Below are 20,101 nucleotides of genomic sequence, written 5' to 3' on the forward strand. Positions count from 1 at the left end.
CCTATGCCAACTTTTCCCTAGAAGGCCCCAAGCTGTTCCTTCCCTGCTATGTCACTGGGCCAAGGATTCAGAACAGTTCACCACGAACCCTCAAACAATGGGCAAGGCAATCCAAGGAAGGACATTTGTAATTTAAAAGTTTGGTTTATCTGAGGTGATTTTGAAAATGATTATATGATCAGTCTATTTGTGATATTCAGCCTGATATATTGATTAATGACCAAGTGAACTCCATTAATGATTGATGCTGGCTGAGTGGAAGTGTAAGACGTACCAAAGTGAGGAAATCACCGGAGAATTGGGAAGAAAGCATAAATGCTACTGCACCTTCAAAATCAGAGTGACATTGTAGAGGTCCAGATGAGTTTTGTTGCTTCTTTGAAGCAAGATCTTCAGAAAGAAATGAAAAGGACATGATGATGTGTTCTGAATAGCTGAGAATTATACCGTTTATTGTACAACAAAGGCTTCCCCCCCCTGGTGTTTTGGCATTAACTTGTCCAAAGGTTTAAGTTTATAAGCACTAGAAAAGCAACAGCCTAAATTATACTTCGTATTGAAATGTTCTTTTCAAAGATAATTGCAAAAAAAAAAAATCTGATGATGCTCTGGGTATGTAGGGCCAGTGGTCTTGCCCAGGGAAATTATACAGAGCCTCAGCATTTGTAAGGTCAGCCTTTGCTGTTGGATGACACACAGCAAGCAGTAACCAAATAATACTAATTTATAATTTATGGGGAGGACATTCAGAATTTCTTATTTTTTACTTACAGAGCATAGTTCACATTCAGAGGTGAGGATTCTGGGAATTCCCAAGGTGTCTTGTAATTGCTGGCAGGCTCGCTGCATCATTTCCAACTGTCTTCCTCAATTAAAAAGACTGAGTGGTTTTTAGTCCAAATGGTAGCCATTTTGCACAAAATATGTTTTCTATAATAATGAAACAGTCATATTGTGTTATATTTGGTAATATATGGATTCAAACTTCACACAGAACATTCTTGCTGGCATTTGAGCAAGAAAGTGAGCAACTGAAGTCATTGCCACTCGGTTACCCTCCAGCCTGTCATCTATTTGAACTTAGGTTGGCATTGAGGTGCCATTACTAGAAATGCTCTTCAGGGTCTAAGTTAGATTCTTACACAAGCTCTCAGGAGGAACTTGACACACAAATATAAGAGATGGCAAAGACCCTCCTACAACTGGGGAATATTGTGTATATTTTTGTGTTTGTTCAGACAAAATGGTCCTTGAGATTCCCTGGTAACTCTCCCTTGGGAACATTTCTTTGCTTTCCCTAATAGATAGATAGATAGATAGATAGATAGATAGATAGATAGATAGATAGATAGATAGATAGATAGATATAGATGAACTACAAATAATCAAACCTTGGAATTTCTCATAGAATGAATAATCTGACCAAATTAAAGGGCAGGTGAAATTAGTGACCAATTTGTAACTAAGATGTACTCAAAATTGTATAGTTTAAACATGCAGATGAATCCATTTTTAGCTCTCTCTCTTTATATATATATATATATATATATATATATATATTAATTATATTTTCTGTAGAACAGGCTTATAACTATTAAGTTGATTGGAAAGGCTCATTTGGAATAAGGGAACAAAAAATGATTTTTACACACACAATAAACTTCTAAGCAGGTGGATGTGCTGAACATGAGATCTGTATTATTATGAGAGTACTTTCATATAATATTATGAGAGTACTGTTCTTGATGATTTGACAAAGAAGATGCTAGGTACTATTAGTTACAGGAGAGTTTAACAGACAGCATGGGGCTCTATGCCCTCTCTTTCCCTTTGGAGCCTTTCCAGGCCTTTCTAGAATAGAATTATTTTAAAAAAAATACTTACCACCAACAAAGGATCATAGCAGCATCTTGCTGTGATTTTGTTGGGCTCTCTTGGTCTCTCTGTTTAGTGTAACTGAAGAAATTCTTAATAGATAGATTATTTACTAAGTCTGTGATGTATTGATAGAAAACATGCTACTCTTTCATCAGAGTTTAACTTTAATTACAGGATTGATTCAGATTGAGGGTCAAGCTTTATTCATGTACCTACCAGTAATAGTATTAAACAAAATTCACTGTAAATCAACTGCTGAAAACAAACACTCAAAAGAGTTTAAATAACACTAATTTAAACCTAAATACCACAAGCATTTGTGTCACATTCTAACTCATTAGCGAGTTAAACCAGAAAGGCCAAACTATGACTAAAAAGGGGGGAAATATACTAGGAAAGCTTCCCACATAGATGTATCACATTTTAGGCACTGATAGGTAATAGCTTCCCCAAGTGGCTGGAGCAAAACCCTGTTTGTTGACTAAACGGTAGTAAACTGTGGTGCTGCTTTTACACTTGATCAGGAAAGAAACCCAAGACTTTATCAGAGCAAATGATAATCACTAGAGAAGAAAACTGACTAGTACTCATAGATCATTTTTAATGTCGGTGTTTCATAAGCACATAAACTATTTCTTAAGGGACATAACAGGGTTTCAGTAGAAAGAGGATTAAGGGTTTTATTTTCCTCAACTGAAGTACAAAATGAGGGTGATTTTTCACATTAGCTTTCATTTCATTTGGCTCAGGTGTCAGAGACCTATATTTATCTCCTCTTAGGCATGGGTCTGAAGGGTTGGAATGCTCAGGATGTCAATGGCTGTCAGATGTCAGGATAACCCAGAAGACAAATGAATGGTTGAGACCCCGTGCCTCCTCCCAGAATTCTCAGCTGCTGGGCTCTGGAAATGGTATGTTTACTTTCTGTGTCTCCTTCAACAGTCTGCCTGAAGCCAATCTTAAGAACCAGCAACTGTGCTAGCAAGCTGTTCTAGAAGTTGGTGAGCAGAATTATTTTTACTTAGGAGTGGGTCTTTGTAGTTGATGTACTGTTATCGATGAACTAATTACTTATGTTAACTCTCTGAGAAAGTGTGTGCTATCTGGTATAATAATCTAATATGCAACATTTCTGTTAAGAAGTTTATTTGCTTGCAGTTAAAGAGATAAAGATATTTTATTTTGAACTCTTAAATTTTACATTGCCAAAGCTTCCAATTTATTCTATAAGATTTGCTTTTGGGAATTTCAGATCTCTCTTTCTGTGTGTGTCTCTCTCTTTTGCTCTCTCTCTTAGAATATGAGGAAACAACCTTATCACCAACTTTTATATGTCTTTGTATGTTTTCTATATCTTAAAAATTTATGTTTCATGGCTATCTCTTATTATATATACCTCATTGAAATTTTTTTATGTTTTAGGCCTTCTAAAATATTAATTTCTTGATCATATTACTCTAAAACGGATTGGATGATTTTTGCATCAAAATTACAAAAGTAATTTTTAAAAATCAGAGTAGAAGCTGAATGGATTTTGTTTACAGGGTCTGGAAATGTTTTCTGGGTTTGAGTCACTGCTAACTTAGTGCATGAAAACTATTGGAAAAGACTAATACTCTTAGCTGGTTAGCTCCTAGGAAAGAACGGGAAAGCAGTTTTTCTACATATAAATGTGTCAGTCATTGGTGATTACATACTCTATATTGACCGTTTTCCCTTAGATATGATTTTGTGGATCAGTAGAAGATTTGATTATATAATAGATATTTTACTGAAGGTCTGTTTCATGTACAGCAGTGCAAATAATTCTAGAGCAGCAACTTTTCCTAAAGCAAACTTAACAGCGTACTTACTTACTGATGATTAAAAAGCTAATAATAGAGAAATGTCAACTTTTCGGTCTATTTTGCAAAGCTTAGGACTGAATTGGATGTGTTTCTTTACTGGGAGAAGGTCACTGGCTTTTTGTCTCTGGAGAATGGCTGTTTGGCATGATGCTTACTTCTCTTTAAGGAATTCTGGCTGATTCTTACAAAAGTATAGACATCTGTGTTCCTCTCTGGGAGGAAGGAATCTGGATCAAGTGGAGACAAACAGGCCACCTGCCTTCTCAGGTGTACCTAAAGAATGAAAGTGGATTTGTGCGATCCTGTGAGCTTGAGAGAGGGAAGGAAAATCTGCAAGTGATGTACTCCATAAGCACTAATTATTTGAAATTCGATCCTTTCATAAAGAGCAATAACAACTTTTCAACACACTGATCTGGTAGTTTAGAAAAAGAAAGAAAACACCAGAGGATAGTGAAACAGTTTCACCTGGGAAAAAAGACAATGAACTCCAGGATGCAGAAGTTGTATTAGACTGAAAAAAAAAAAAAAAAGTATTTCTAGTGCTGAAAAGTTAGTACCAAAGCTAACTTTGGTGATTGAGTGATAGCAAGGACAAAATACTACTAGATGGTTGGTGAAACTGCTGTTCATTGTGCTTCTAGAGCCAATTCTTCTTTAAAATTCTACTTAAAAATTTAATTGTCCGATTTTATTGTGTCACCTTTCATTTTATCTTTTATATTATGTTAATTATTGTCCCTTAGAATCCTGTCTGTTCTCTAATGAGAGACAGGAAGGGAATGGATCTGGGTGGAAGAGGGGATGGTGAGGAATAGGAAAGAGTGGAGCGAGTAGGAACCATAATCTGGATACATTATGTGAGAAAAAAAATCATTTTCAATAAGAGGAAGAATGTTAAGAAAAAAGAATTTCTGTATATTGTAAGAGAAAAGTGTGTTTGCGAGTTATTGTGATTTTCGTGATAGCGTTGTTTGAAGGGAAGATGTGGCATGCATTACTCTTTACACCTGGGCATCATAAACTTGTTTAGTCCTTGAAATCCTTTCTCTTATACGCACTTAGTGAAAACAGGAAATGGTCTGAAACACTAAGTGCACAGGAATGTAGAAGGAATTATAAGTACAGTAAATACTTCTACTATTTCATTTGCTTTATGTAGAAGTACAAAAAGTACCTAAGACACAGAAAGCATGTATGCAGAGCTAGGAGTCTGCTACAGATCACAGTCATTTATGTGTGTGTTTGTTTTGAGACAGAATCTCATATCTCCCAGGCTGGCTTAAAATTCATTAGGTAATATGTTCACCTGTAACTGAGAACCTCTTTCTCCCAGTAGCTGGGATTACAGGTATGGGCTTCCAAGCCCTTCAAACCCAGGGTTTTCATGTACACAATCTAAGTTACTGTACCAACTGAGTTATACCATCAGCCCCAATATTTTTTTTTCAATAATTTGTAAGGAGAATAGGGTAAATCCTATTTTGTGTCTTTTACTACATGGACCGTGTGTAAAAATCTACAGCATTTTTAGTTAGTTTTTTTTTTCTTTTGTTTAATTTCCTACAAAATATAGTTGAAGATCTTTTGAGATGTGCTCAGGGACATTTGTCACCAGAAGCACTGTTATATGAAAGGAGAAATGAAAGAAAATTGGCCATGATAATAGAAGAGACATATGAGACAACTTGGCTGCATTCATTGAGGACCAGAGTATGATCCACTAGAAAAAGAGTTCTTGGCTCTTCATCGTTTCTAAGGTTTAAAAGCAGAATAAGGACATGTTTTAACATTTTATTATTTTTTTATTTTTCATTTTTCTGTTCGTTATATATCTTCAAATATCTGAAGTATAGCTTTTGTATTTATTTTAAATTTTTGTAGCAAATTCAAAAGGATATTGAGGTATAGTGGACACTTTGTTCTTTGCACTCCAATAAGTTTGCCCACTGCTCAGGAGGTTGAGGCAGGAGAATCACTATAATGGCCACATAGTCTGGTTGTGAATCTGTCTGAACAAAAGAAAACTACCATCACCACAAAATAGACAATTAATCATCCTGTCGTATTTAAGATGTGATTTAAGCAAGACCATTTCAATTTGATTACAGTTCACTTGGAGATCTGTTTTGTCCTTTACGGAAAGTTGGTAATACTCTATTTGAAACATAACCAATGCCATCATGAAGTGAACTTGCTCCATTTCATTCTGAGAAGATGAAAAATAATGTAATAGATTAGCTTCTTTGGTATAGTAGTTCCATGGTATAGAACCCCAAGCATTAACTGGGTGAACCAGTTTTCTCAAGAGGTGACCCTTGGGGGAAGCATAAAGCAGCAACACTTGGTGGGATTATTATGGTCTTCTAAGCTTCACCCTCTTGTTAAATGAGTACTCACGGTGCCTGTTCTAGGCAGCAGGGAACACTCCTACGGTGTTGGCCCCTTATAAAAAGGCAGTATCTTTTCACAAATTTTCAATTTTGTTCATACAGAATAAAACCTTCTAATGTAATTAATAAACAAAAATGAAATATTAATAACGAAAGCATGGGAAGCATTTGCAGGGATTCCCGCTACTGTTCCGACAGACTTTGGAGCAAACTACTGAAGGAAAAATTCATCAAACAGGGCAACAGAAATGGGAAAGTGGCATGAAGAAGAAAGGGGGGCAGAGCTGATTTCCTTTTATGCCCGTGCATGTGTCAGACTTTCCCTTGCAGTGCTAGGTAACTTTGGAGAGCACTGGAAGGCAGGCAATTTTGACTAAGTAAGGTACCCACTGAGATTTGGTCAGTGCTTTGTGGTGGGAGAGTTGTGCGCGAACGCATTCACAGCTGTGGAGTTTTGCTCTGAGTAGGTGCTTTGGGCTGAAATGAAAGTCTCGTAATGGTAAGGTGCTTCACAGCCTCATTTGTCCTAATCAATGGTGTTTCAGTGGCAAGCATCCTTGCCACTCCATCCTTCCCTCCCTCACTTCCTTCCTTCCTTCCTTCCTTCCTTCCTTCCTTCCTTCCTTCCTTCCTTCCTTCCTTCCTTCCTTCCTTCCTTCCTTCCTTCTCTTTTTTCTTTCTTTCTCTCTTATCTAGTGATCTTTTGTTGACGTTTATCCATTTACTCTCATTTTTGCTTTGCAACATAAAACAGATCACTCCACTCACAGCATTAGTTCTAAGATTTACTAGAAGAATGCTTTGCTTTTTTATTCTGTGTTCCTTATTGGAACTTGATAGTGACTGAAAATTCTCCAGTGACCCATTCCTCAAAGCTCATTCATGTTGAGCAGTAATGATACCTTAGTCCTTTTCTCCGCTTGCATGGAAGACATAGACAGTCTCTCTCCTGTGTTCAGTATCCTAGACTCCTCTTGTTACATGTACCTTGCGTGGGACAAAATCAATAAAAACGCTGAGCTCAGTATTTCCCACTGTTCGTCCAGAGATCTTCTTGAGGATTTTTTAACTTTTCCTCCTGCCTGGTTGTTTTGGTTTTTGTTGGTCACAGTTGGTACAGTGAAGTCTCTTTGTGGCCTGGCCACATTCTCCCCAACATTTTCTGGGTGTAGTGGATGTGGCTGAGTAACAAAAGAGCTCCAGTTATCACCCAGTTATCACATTTCCTTTCTTGGTTTCCTTGCAACTCTACTGAAAGACAACAAAGAGTTGACTTCTTCGGTCTTCTATACTTTTGCGTGGGGCATCCTAGCCCTGTAGCCTATGGCAGTGTGCTGCAAAACGTTCTGTTTTACCAACAAACACCAGCAGCACAAAGCATAAGCAAGAGAAAAGAAAATCTTTGTGCTGGAGAGCAAACGTAAAATACTCGACCATAATTGTCCCATTATCTTGTCCAACCCATTAATATTCCTTTTGAGTGTCCTGGATGCATTTTGCTTTCTCGAATCTCTCGTGCATGGCTTCTGTACATAGTGACAGGGGGGCATTCTCTGAAGCGAAGTTCCGTAGAGTAAACAAAAGCAACTGAATCAATCTGAATGGTCTCCCATGAAAAGACAAGAATGCTCAGCGGTTACTTTCAATGCCATAGCAATGAAACTGGGTTTGTTTTCTGAGAGTTAGGGATAGAAATATACTTTCTGCTATTCCCCTACTGCTCACATTTTGTTTTCCCACAAAGCCATCAAAAATTTAAAAAAAAAATGTGAATGGTTCTTCACATAGTTATAAATCAACCTCTACTGACTTTTGCAAAGAACCTGGGCTGATAGACATTTAAAATGCTGGTATACAGCTGTGAGGGGATATTATTCTCTTTCCAATTTTTTGATTATTTGGGCCTAGCTCTTCATAACCACCCATCTCCTAAAGGACCTTGTCTAAGTGCATTGTTTGCTCTACATCTTGTAGCTCTAGTCACTTTCTAAATGTTGGACTTACGTATCTCTGTGCCTAGTGCTTGAGTTTCAGATGCTGACAGGTTGACTTAAAACTGCTTAAACCCTTTCAACTTATGTGCACGCCCTTTTATATAGGTTTGAGCTCAAGTGTTTCAAAGGACCAGGTTTGTGATTTTGGCAGGTTAGTAAAGCCCTTTGTGCCCCGGATTCTCCACCGTACAATGTGGGAAATAAATGTACCCGCCTCGTAGGGTGATTCTAGAAAATTAGTACGTTAATAAATGTAATGTTCTTCTGCCAGTGACTTTCGTATACTAAGTGATTCAACAGCCTTAGTATAATTTTATACACTGACTTAAAAGTGCTAAATATTAACACTACTTTAAATGATTAAACAGAGAAATCAAGAGACTGACCCAGGGTCCTGCAGCTAGAAAAACAAGAGCTCACCTTAAACTCGGGCAGTAACTCTCCTCATGCTCTGTCCTAACTTTTCCTCCCTGTGTCAGCGGCACCTCCTTTAATCTTGACACTCAATCCTAACACCTGTGATTTATTCCTTGATAGTTTCCCAGACTAGCTAAAGACATGCCATGGCCCAGCGATTTCACTGTCTCAGTGTCTGAAATCTTTCTCAATGTTTTCTTCCTACACACACTTGCTAGCTAAATCAGCTAAGCATTTCCTTCCTAGATTCTTTAGTAGCTTACTCTGGCCTTCCCTCCAACTAGTTCTCCTCAATGGCTATTCTATTCCTTTGGCTTAAATATGAGATAACGAATGCCTGTGTAGTGAAGAAAATTTTCTGTATTGTGCTATTGCAAGGCCCAAGGTGTGTTCTATGCGCATGCTACATCATAGCAAAACCTTAACACAAGACACATTTATCCTGTTACATAGTCACCGGGTATATATTTTCTTATGCATGTATCTGACAAACCCTCTTTGCTTTCTACCTCACTCCCCTCCACCCTCTACCTGGATTTGCTTTCCACAAGCACTTAAGTATGTTATGGCTTCCTCCACCAACTGTGTCACAGCACTTCTCTTGTATCTCTCTGACACTCATTCTCAACCTGGGAGTGGCTGTCACATTCTAGTACAATCAGTGGGCTAGGACTCTTCCTTCCTAGTTACCTGTGATCTCCTTGAGGATGGTACTAGGGTTGTGGTTATCTGTATCCAATTTAAAACTCCAGAATCACCTGAGATCAGTCGCTAATTTTTCTACTCCCAACACCTGGAAAGCTGAGACAGGCAGATGGCCATGAGGTTTGAGTGAAAACTACAGAACGAGATTGTATCTTTAAAAAGAAGTAGTTCAGGTGCTGCGGAGACGAGTCTCTGGTGTAGAGCACTTGTTGCTCTTCCGGAAGACCTGGCCTTAATTGCCAACATCTGCATGGTGGCTCACAACTGTCTGTTATTCCAATTTCATGGCATCCAGTAATCTCTTCTGGCCTGTGTGAACACCATGCACACACATAATGCATGGGCATATGCACTGGCAAAACCCTTTTGCACATAAAATAATAAATAAATAAGTAATATTTTAGAGAAAGAAAATAAAAAGCAAAGTCAAAGCTACGGTAGGAGATTAAGTTTATATATATTTTGCTGGTCTAAACAAGACAAAATTTCAATGGCAAGATAAAAGCCTCAGAACCAGAAAATTAAAAAAAAAATCAAAGGCATTTGAAACAGAGTTTGTCTATGCGCTTGGTGTTAATCTGCCAGTGAAATGAGAGACATTTCGGAATATGGTTTGGGTTGCGCGCATGACTAACCAGCAGGTGCTTGCTATGTAGGCAAAGGGTTGAGGGCAAGATAAGATTAGAGAAGGACGTGTACTACACAGAGTCTGAGCCAGTGTAAGTGTTTCCAAGCTGTTAAGGCCTGGAAAGCAAGTATAGGAAACCAGGCGGTGAGAATACACAGCTGGGCTTAACAGTGGATTAAACCAGGCTAGGCTTAGTACGTTACTTCTCAAAAATTAACGAACATTCAAGTGCTGAACTTGGTATCCATGATTCCTGCTTTAAAAAAATCATTATATTATAATAATTATTGTCACTATTGCTCTTTAAAAAAACATACATGTGTGCCTGTGTTTGCTAACACACAGGCTACTTAAGATTTTAATTTCTTCTAAATCAGGGCCTGTCTATTTCTTCTTAAACTGCTATTTGAAATTCATCCATTATGATTTCGCTAGTTTTTAAATGGAAGGATCTTTAGTTCCCAAGTTACATTATGCTTTTCTGAGAGACCCTTCTATAAGAATAACAGAATATATTAACATTGTGGCTAGGATTTTTCTCCTTAGTGATTGACGTCGTGCTGATATAGAGGAGAAATTCTTGGTCTTCTTTTGAAACAGAACTATGATAAAGCTGTAAGCTACTGCACAGCCCCTGGGTAGGTAAACTCTCTCCTGATGACCTCTAACTCTGCTCTTCTCCTTAGCTCCATATTTTTCCTTCTTGAAAATTCCTAGATGTTGTACTTCCAAATATATCAGAGACTTTGGAGTAAGTATTTTCAGATTTCCTGTTACTGCCACTGTCTTTGGTCTATGATTACCAGAAAACGCCTGTGGGTGAACTTGTCACTTATTACAAATAAGTGAAATATGCTATGGAGCACTGAAGTTTATCCAGTGAGAAGTTAGTTCAGTAATTTTCCATCATTGTGAAAAAAATACCCGAGTCTATCATGTTGAAAGAACAATGATTTCTTTTGACTGATGCTGTCAAAGCTCCATTATTTCTCTACTTGCAGTGAGGCAGAGCATTATCGAAGAGTTTATTTGTTAAAGCAAATGTAGAGAGAAAGAAGCATAAGAAAGAAAGAAGAAACTAGTTCCTTGCTTCTTACTAATTCTATTTTCTAAAATTTATGTCCCTTCACAATACCCCTTTGAATTATGAAGACACAAATGGATTAACCCATTCATGAGTTTAGGGCCCTCATGTCCCAACCACCTTTCAACTGGAACAGTGATTCATAAGATAATGTTCTCAGCATGAGGACCTTTGCACACAATAACATCTAAACAATAACAGAAGCTCTGTAATGACAAAACACAGAATTTGAATTTTGGTTGGTAAATTTGAAGAGGGATGTAAAGTTGAAGGGAGCTGAAATAGAGAGTGTTGTGAGACAATTTTATGATTGTCTTAATATTCTCTAGGGAGAGGAAAGACTAGAATGATGCTAAAAGTGTAACTGATAGTGAAACAGGTGTCTCACTGTGTGGGAAAGGAATTGTGGTTTCTGTGGTTTGGATGTTGTTCATAATTTTCCTGTGTTCACATATGATTATAGGGTAGTTTTCTTTGTCCTTCTTCATTATGCTCTCTGAGGGTTATTATCTAAGAACATGAAAGTCTAGCTGTGGATGTCAGACAATGTCTACTGCTAGGACTTGGTCAGCTCCCATAGGTTGCCTGTTTTCCATATCTCATGGCAAGCTTACTTATGAAGTCTGTATATAAAACACAATGTTTACTACTTTGGAATAAGCTCCTTGATTACTTTTCCCTGGTGGGGGGACCTAGCCAGCCCACAGAGGAAGAGGATCCAGGCAGTCCTGATGGGACCTGATAGGCTAGGGTCAGACAGTAGAGGAGGAGGACTTTCCCTATCAGTAGACTAGGGTAAAAGGATAGAGGAGGAAGAGGGAGGGAGGGTAAGACGTGGAGGAGATGAAGGAAGGGGCTACAACCAGGATACAAAGTGAATTAATAATAATAACAATAATAATAATAATAATAATATAAAATATTCTAACAAAGTTTCTTTTGTAAGCTATTCTTTAATCCATAAGCTAAACCAAAAGCCCTGGGCAGTTCCACAGAAAATGTAGCTTTTACTACTACCCTGATCATTAGGAAACACAGGAGATGATCTGCACACAATGTTCAACAATATAATAAGACTGGCGCAAAAAATAGCATTTTACTTTCTACTTTTACATTTATTGTGTTATATAAAAAGCTATTTTGATTAAACTTCATAGTTTGCCCTTTTTCTTCATGATAACATATCCAGCAAAGAAAAATGTTCATTCTTTCTCTTAAAGGTTTATGCACGCACTGGATGATATTTCATTGTTGAAGGATATTAATATTTACTATTGATTTATCTTTTAGTTAATAGCAGTTATTCCTAAACAGCTGTATAAACAAATCACTACACAGAGACTAGGATTTATTTAATTAACCTAGAGCACAATGCTGGACAATAGTTACTCCATCCTAAACCTCCAAGTCAGCATAGTTTCCTACCATTCAGATTTCACTCATTATACTTGCTTTAAGTCATATCTTAGGTCCAGGTCCGGTACATCTCTCCACATGGTTCCAAGACCTCTCCTCCAGATTCTCCTCCTCCGTCTCCCCTGCTTCCTTCCTCTCCCTCCCACTCTGGACCAGGATGTCCCACCCTATCCTCTCCATTGCTCAGCATTGTGGCTGGTTGTTTTAATTGACAATACAGAGAACAAATGGTAGCATGTTTACACAAACTTGAGCCAGGGGATGCTTAGAATAAGCATCACAGTGCAATGTCCAGATTGAAATCCAATAGTAGGGGAGAGAAATCAGCATTCGAATGAACAAGGGTAAATTGTATACATTCCAAAAGAACATTATACCAACATTTCATCATTGCTGTTTTCAAGTAAAACATATGACTGTTTAATACAACCCAAGATAAGTATTTACTCAACACAAGACTGAAGTTTTGCTCTTAAAATATTACCTTTTTATTATAACTTAAAAATAATTATAATTATGTTATTACCTGTCTCCAATCACCCCTCATGTCTCCTACTCCTAAGCTCTCCTACTGTCTCCTACATGTTCTCAAATTCATGGCTTCTATTTGTTGGATTATTTATTATTATTCTACTTGTTAGATTATTTTGTTACATTCTTTCTATATACATGTATATAAAATACATATATATGTATATAATAACCTATAAAGTTGACCTGGTAATTTCTTGGAGAATATTCTTTTTTATTTGCATTTGGTTCAGTTGCTTGTATTCTTTCTCCTATATCATTAAATTACCATGATATATTTATATGTTGAATGCGTTTTGTGTAATAGGATGGCCTATGCCACCAAGCCATATTTATGTAATCATACCATTCACTGCCACCCCTTCATGAGTGGGACACAGTTTGAATCAATTTCCAGATGAAGGATGATGTAAATCAAATTATCCATATCTCCTGCGTATTGATCTGTGGCCTTGGGGAGGTGCTTTGTCTCTTGACCTTTGCTCCTGACTCTTAACCTCCTCTATCTCCCATTCAAAACCTCTGACTCTAATGTTTTATATATGACATTAAATTACTGTCCTTGTTCTACAACACATCAAAGTCAGGCATTTTAGCAAAATCTATCCCTGGACTCTAACCTGTTACCCAACATGAGAAAAATGGAAAATTAAGGTGTTATTCATGTCATAACACTAACTGAAGACTTTTAGTCCCCATTTCTTACCTCTGCTGCAGGTTAGCCCTCCACTGTCTGTCATTTCAAGTAGAGCTGGTGTGCAGGAAGTGCTCAGACCTGTTTGCCTTGATCTTCAGTGTTCTATCTGCTCTCTCTGAGGCCGTTGCTTCATTTCTTATCCAGTTCCCTTGCTTCTCTTTATCTACCTGGGCCCTTATGTCCCCAAGTGTTCTCAGAAGTGGCTAGGGAAGGCACGTCTCGCATTCTCTCATGCACGTGTGATGACTCTTAAGGTCAGGTGTTTGATTTTACAGCTCTCTCTGTTCCACATTGAACCTCAAGCACATTCTTGCTCTCAAGCACATTGATGCTCTGTCTAGACTAAGTACAGGCAGTTTTCTTATACTGCATAGACATTTTGGTTTAGGCACTTAGGTGATGTTGGCATTATTACATTAAACCTCATGATGAAGCAGTCATCCCTATTTTCTCCTTTCCATCTAAACTTTTAGAAATACATAACACATCCTTTGGATTTTTTTTTTTTAATTTAGATTTATTTAACAGCACTATTCTGCTTTCAACATAAAGTTCAAATTCCTTAGAATATTACACAAGAAAATTTTGGGCAGAGTGCAGGGAATCTTATGAAAGAAGGGGGAGATAGAAAGATCTGGAGGGGACAGGAGCTCCAAAAGGAGAACAGTAAAGCCAAAAAAAAAAAAAAAAAAAAAGAAAAGGAAAGAAAGAAAAAAAACTGGGCCCGGTGGTGGGGGTGGGGTTAGGGACCTAAAACCCCTGCTCAGATGTAGCCCATAGACTCATTCTCTGAGTGAGTTCCATAGTAAGGGAAGCAGGGCCTGTCTCTGGCATGAACTAAGTGGCAGGCTCTTTGATCACCTCCCCCTGGGGGGTTCAGCCTTGCCAGAGCAGAGAGGAAGATGATGCAGCCAGTCCTGATGAGACCTGATAGGCTAGAGTCAGATGGAAGGGGAGGAGGACCTCCCTTATCAGGGGACTGGAGAGCTGATAAGGAAAGAAGAGGAAGGGTAGGATGGGAGGAGACGAGGGAGGGGCTACATCCTGGATACAAAGTGAATAAATTGTGATAAATAATAAATTAACATAGAGAATTAAAAAATAAAACAAGGATATTACACAAGAGACACACAGTTCTGGTCTGCACTCATTTTATTTGCTTCTTGACAATTTTTCAAATGTATCATTGCCTTACTGCTTCTGAAATTAACACATCCTGCCCTGATGTTGTTGTTTTTTTTTCCTTTTGTGTTATTAGAAAATGTGTGCTCATCTATTGAAACAAATTTGTTATTTTATGATCTATTTTTTCTCATCAAACCCAGAATCTTTAAAAGACTATTTTACTTTCCTTGCATTCTAGGGCCAGGTCCTTCAGAAATTTCTTCCTTCTTAGTGTGGAGTTGGACATTTTCTTCTCTTTTCTAAGTCTACCTCTAAAAGCTTTACAAAAATTGCTTTATGAAAATTCTTAGAGTTTGCCTAATACCTATTTCCAAAGGTAAAACTTGCATACATGTGGCATGGGTTACCTTTGAATCGAACAGCATTTCTTTAGCACACTTGTTTTAGAACATCAATGAATTAAGTACCTTTAGCATCATCCATCTGAATATGGCATGAAACTGTCCTGTGTTTAAGGTTTGAAAAACCAAGAAGAATATTAGCAATTTGAAATTTTCTTCCCCTGAAAAGGAAATCATTGTGATTAAATTACTGTGATATTAATTTACAAGTGTTTTCATTTCTGTTTGTTGCCTTGGTTCATCACTCGACCTCTAATACCTGCTATAGAAACTAGAACGCCTCTGCATCAAGAAACGTCACAGAAAATATCATCCTGTCTCACCTTTCTCTAATGGTATTGGCCTTAAAAAGTTCTCTGTCATGTTTTAACTAACAGTAGGTGCTAAGATCTTCCTCATTTTAGGGAGTTGCTGTGTTTGTCTCCCAGGAGAATTTGTACAGACACTGTTCTCCTGGTCTGTTAGAATATCTTCTATTCTGTCTATTCATTGGTTTAGGTTTCTCCCCAAACCCGAAGTCAGTGGATTTGAGGAGTTTACATATCTAAACTTGTGAAGTGACCTGGAAATAGCACAGCATGGAAGCATAGCAGGTCTTCTTATTTACCTCCATCTATGCTGTTAACATCAGTGTCATTTATTAGGTCCTTTCTTATAAACTTGTAACTGCAATAAGTACTTCTCTGAGTTCTCTCCTCTAGTTTAGCAAATAAATAACTCAAGAAAGGGATATTATTAATATAAGTTACAGCAAGTTAGTGAAAAACGTAGGTAAAAGAAATCATGGCTGGAAACTAGCATGTAACGCTTGAAAAGGTGTGTGTCTTGGTGACAGTTTTCATTATGAAAGGTGTGAAGCCATCTCCTTGTAGGTAGTGGTATCAAACCAAGCTTTTTCTGCCCATCATATACCTTGTCAGTCACTGAAATGTAGAGTTTGTTAAAGGGGAATATATTCACCAAGTAGTGATATGAAAAGGAATCTCAAATCTATTTTCATAAAAAGTGTTTAGAGGAGCTAAGACACGAGAGTTGAATACGGCACAAGTAAACAGTTTTGTAGGCAGGAAAAAAATTATGCAGTATGTATCTGTGCATATAATCAAACTTCATTTGGGAACATACTTAGAAGATGGAAGTTTTACCTTGCTCTAAGGTTTGGAGTAATATCAAAAAGTCTGTCTGGTACTTTTTCAGACCCAATTGTAGGGTCAGTAGTTTGAAGTTGAAGAAAGAAGCCAACAGGATCCTAAGATGCAACTTAGATAACCATTGCTACTGTGACTGGTGTGTCAAAGTGTCAGCTACAGCAAAGCCAGTGGAAGGAGAAGACATTGGTTATCTATAGCAATCCACTATAATTTAATCCAGAACCAGTGATTTTTAAACTCACCTAAATCAAGTGCCACAAGCTAAATCCAGATTTATTTGAGATTTTCTTCAATTTCAATAGCATAAGAACTGAACTGATTAGAGGAGAGCAAATTTTTGCCTTTTGCAAAATTGCTTGATTACTTGTGTGTAGGAAAATCCCTTATAACTATTATGTCAGCACTTATTGTGGTATGAGAAAAAGAGGAAAAGCAGTCATTAGTTGAACCCTGACACAGTGACTTCTTGTATTACAGAATCATATTACAGAATCAGGAAGCATGAACTTGGTTCGTGTTCTTTAATTTTTTTGACATTGAAAAAGCAATTTCTAATATTATACTTCTCCTTCTTAATTAAAATGAGGCAGTTATGCTTGATGCTCCATGAAGAATACCCTAATGCTGTGGTTATTTGCTTTATTATGGTCCAAGTCAATGAACCTTTGCTTCTGTTTTATAAACACAATTACACTGATGTTTCCTATATTTTAAAGCTTATTTATTTTTAAACTCGTTCTTTTGGAAACATTATACATATCTTGTTTTTTGGTCTCATATCCACGATACATACCCTCAAACTACATAAATGCATAAAACACACTCATACACAAAATAAAATAATAAAACATACAATTAAAAAACACATTGATGGCAGCATCGACAAAGGTTAAGACAAAGCAGGAAAATCACAGCTAAACTTCCAGTTGCAAAATTCAACACATCTCTCTACTAACTCTACTAACTTAAGTTCCCTTTTTAGTAAAACTAATAACACACTTAGTCCAATTAACCCCACTGATTTGTGCATGGGAGTGCTTCATCTACTTGTGCATGTACGATCTACCCATGGCTGCCATCTAAGGAACCTGAGGCTTCCTGCTCGTGTTAATCAGTTATATGCCAAGCCAAAACAAGCTAGATTTAGCAGGAAGAGAACAGTCACCAACAGTCAGTAGTTCCTTAACTATGGATGGGTCTTCCAAAGCCACTCATCATCCCATGCTAGAATGTTTAACTGCCTTGTTGTTATGAAAGTACCATTGCTACACCGAGTTTATGTGTACAAAAGTTCTGTCATTTTTCTACACATGTAGACATCCAGTTGGACCAGCACCATTTGTTGAAGATGCTGTCTTTTTTTCCATCGAATGGTTTTGGCTTCTTTGTCAACAATCAAGTATTCATAGGTGTGTGGGTTTATTACTGGGTCTTCTATTTGGTTCCATTGATGCTCCTTTCTGTTTCTATGCCAATACCATGCGGTTTGTATTACTATTGCTCTTGTAGCACAGCTTGAGATCAGGGATGGAGATACCTCCAGATGATCTGTTGTTGTACAAGATCATTTTGGAAATTCTGGGTTTTTTGTTTCTCTATATGAAGCTGAGAATTTTTCTTTCAAGGTCTATAAAGAATTGTGTTGGTATTTTGATGGGAATTGCATTGAATCTGTAGATTGCTTTTGGTAGGATGGCCTTTCTCACTATGTTAATCCTACTAATCCATGAGCAAGGGAGATCTTTCCATCTTCTGATATCTTCTTCAATTTCTTTCTTCAGAGACTTGAAGTTTTTCTCAAACAGGTCTTTCACTTGCTTGGTTAGAGTCACACCAAGGTACTTTATGTTTTTAGTGGCTATCGTGAAGGGTATTGTTTCCCTAATTTCTTCCTCTGCCATTTTGTCTTTGGTTTACAGGAGGGCATCTAATTTTTTTGAGTTAATTTTATATCCAGCCACTTTGTTGAATGTGTTTATCAGCTGAAGGAATTTTCTGGTTGAATTTTTCGGGTTGCTCATGTGTACTATCATATCATCTGAGAATAGTGAAACTTTGACCTCTTCCTTTCCAATGTGTATCTCCTGATCTCCTTTAGTTGTCTTATTTCTCTAGCTAGGACTTCAAGTACTATGTTAAAGAAATATTGAGACAGTGGCCAGCACTTCTTAAGTGATAGGAAAAACCAGGGCTGTTCTGCTAAGTGACTTCATATCCTCTAGAAATCAGTAGGAGAAAACAAGTAACAGGACAGAAGCCTACCACAGAGGGCCTCTGAAAAAAACAAAACAAAACCCTGAGCTTTCACCTTACACCCACCAGAATGGCTAAGATCAGAAACTCAAGTGACAACACATGCTGGTGAGGATGTGGAGAAAAGAGAGCCCTCCTACATTGCTGGTGGGAATGTAAACTTGTACAACCACTTTGTAAATCAATCTGGCCCTTTCTCAGACAACTAGGAATAGTGCTACATCAAGATCCAGCTATACCACTCCTAGGCATATACCCAAAATATGCTCAAGTATACAACAAGTTTACTCAACCACGTTCCTATCAGCTTTATTTGTAATAGCCAGAACCTGGAAACAACCTAGAGGACCCTCAACTGAGGAATGGATACAGAAATTGTCATACATTTGGTTTGCTTTCTTGATGTGTTATCTGACCACAGCAGTGGGAAAGGCACTGATACAGTCCGGTTACAAATGGGAGTGTAATGGTCGGCCATAAACTGGTTACTTATTAGACAAGTTGATCAGCAGTTCTGCACTTACATCCCAATCTAAGCTCTCAGAGAGGGGGTCAAGGAAGGTCTATCAATCCGAAGAATCTGGAACGTATAGCTCAGTTTAGAATGTCTGGATAGCCACACATGGTGGCTCCCACCTGCAGGAGCGGGATGATCACGCAGGGTTACAGGCCAGTTTGGACCACTGTATGAGATTATGTCTCTAGGGCTTGGGGGAGACAGGGAGCAAAACTGGCAGACACCCAAGTGGAGTCACATCTACCACCAAGGGTGAAGTGAAAACGTTTGTCTCAAACAACTACTGAGCACTTTGTGAGCCACAAGTGCCCAGAGATTAAGGTGACATTTGATCAGATTTACAAACAACTCCAATTTAAGGGTCTCCCTGTTTTCTTATAAGACGAACCAGGCCACAGGCAGAAATGTCTGAAAAGAGGTGATACACAGAAGTTGAAATATGTATCCTAAGTGTTCCCATTTCAATTATATTTTTCCATTTAAAAATTCAATGGTGCCTTGAGTTTGATCTCTAGTACTCAAGGGGGAAAAATTAAACAGTAGAAATAGAAAATAATAGGACAAAAGGAAAAGTTAAGAGCTGGCTTGCATTCTCTTATAAAACGAAACACCTATATCTTCAATCCTGTACATGACAACAATCCAGAGTCTACCTCATCACAGAACCCATGAGAGAGACTATTTACCTTTCCAGCAGTGTTTGGAAAACATTCAGCTGTGTACAAAAGATGTTCTAGAGCACAACTGCCTATAAAACCAGGTTTCAGCTTGCCCCACAAAGTTGCAAACTGAGAAAGGAGTTCTTTTGTCTTCTAATTTGGGATCACAATGCTGTTTAGAGTACAAGCATGTGCGGATAAAACTATGTTGGTATCAGCTCTTCTCCACCTAGGACCCACAGGAACCGAGGTCGGCCAATACTCAGCAGCTGGTGAGCATCGCTGTGTGCGTCTAATACGTGACAAGGAGACATGCTAGGCAGCGTTCTGCCATACGTCAGAAGGAGCCAGCCGAGGAATGCTGATTAACCTGGACAACCAACTTCCAACATGGTGCCATGTCAC

General features: G+C 37.9%; 1 protein-coding gene across 1 annotated transcript in view; it reads left to right on the top strand.

The window, feature by feature from the left end:
* The first annotated feature begins 2,759 nt into the window (after window positions 1–2,759).
* Window positions 2,760–20,101, top strand: part of Cd36 (CD36 molecule) — an 87,527-nt gene continuing 70,185 nt past the window's right edge. The window contains exon 1 of the mRNA XM_060374238.1: window positions 2,760–2,879. The gene's annotated coding sequence lies outside the window, so the exon portion shown is untranslated. The remainder of the gene's footprint in view (window positions 2,880–20,101) is intronic.

Source organism: Meriones unguiculatus, chromosome 21, assembly GCF_030254825.1.
Source record: "Meriones unguiculatus strain TT.TT164.6M chromosome 21, Bangor_MerUng_6.1, whole genome shotgun sequence".
Lineage (NCBI taxonomy): Eukaryota > Metazoa > Chordata > Mammalia > Rodentia > Muridae > Meriones > Meriones unguiculatus.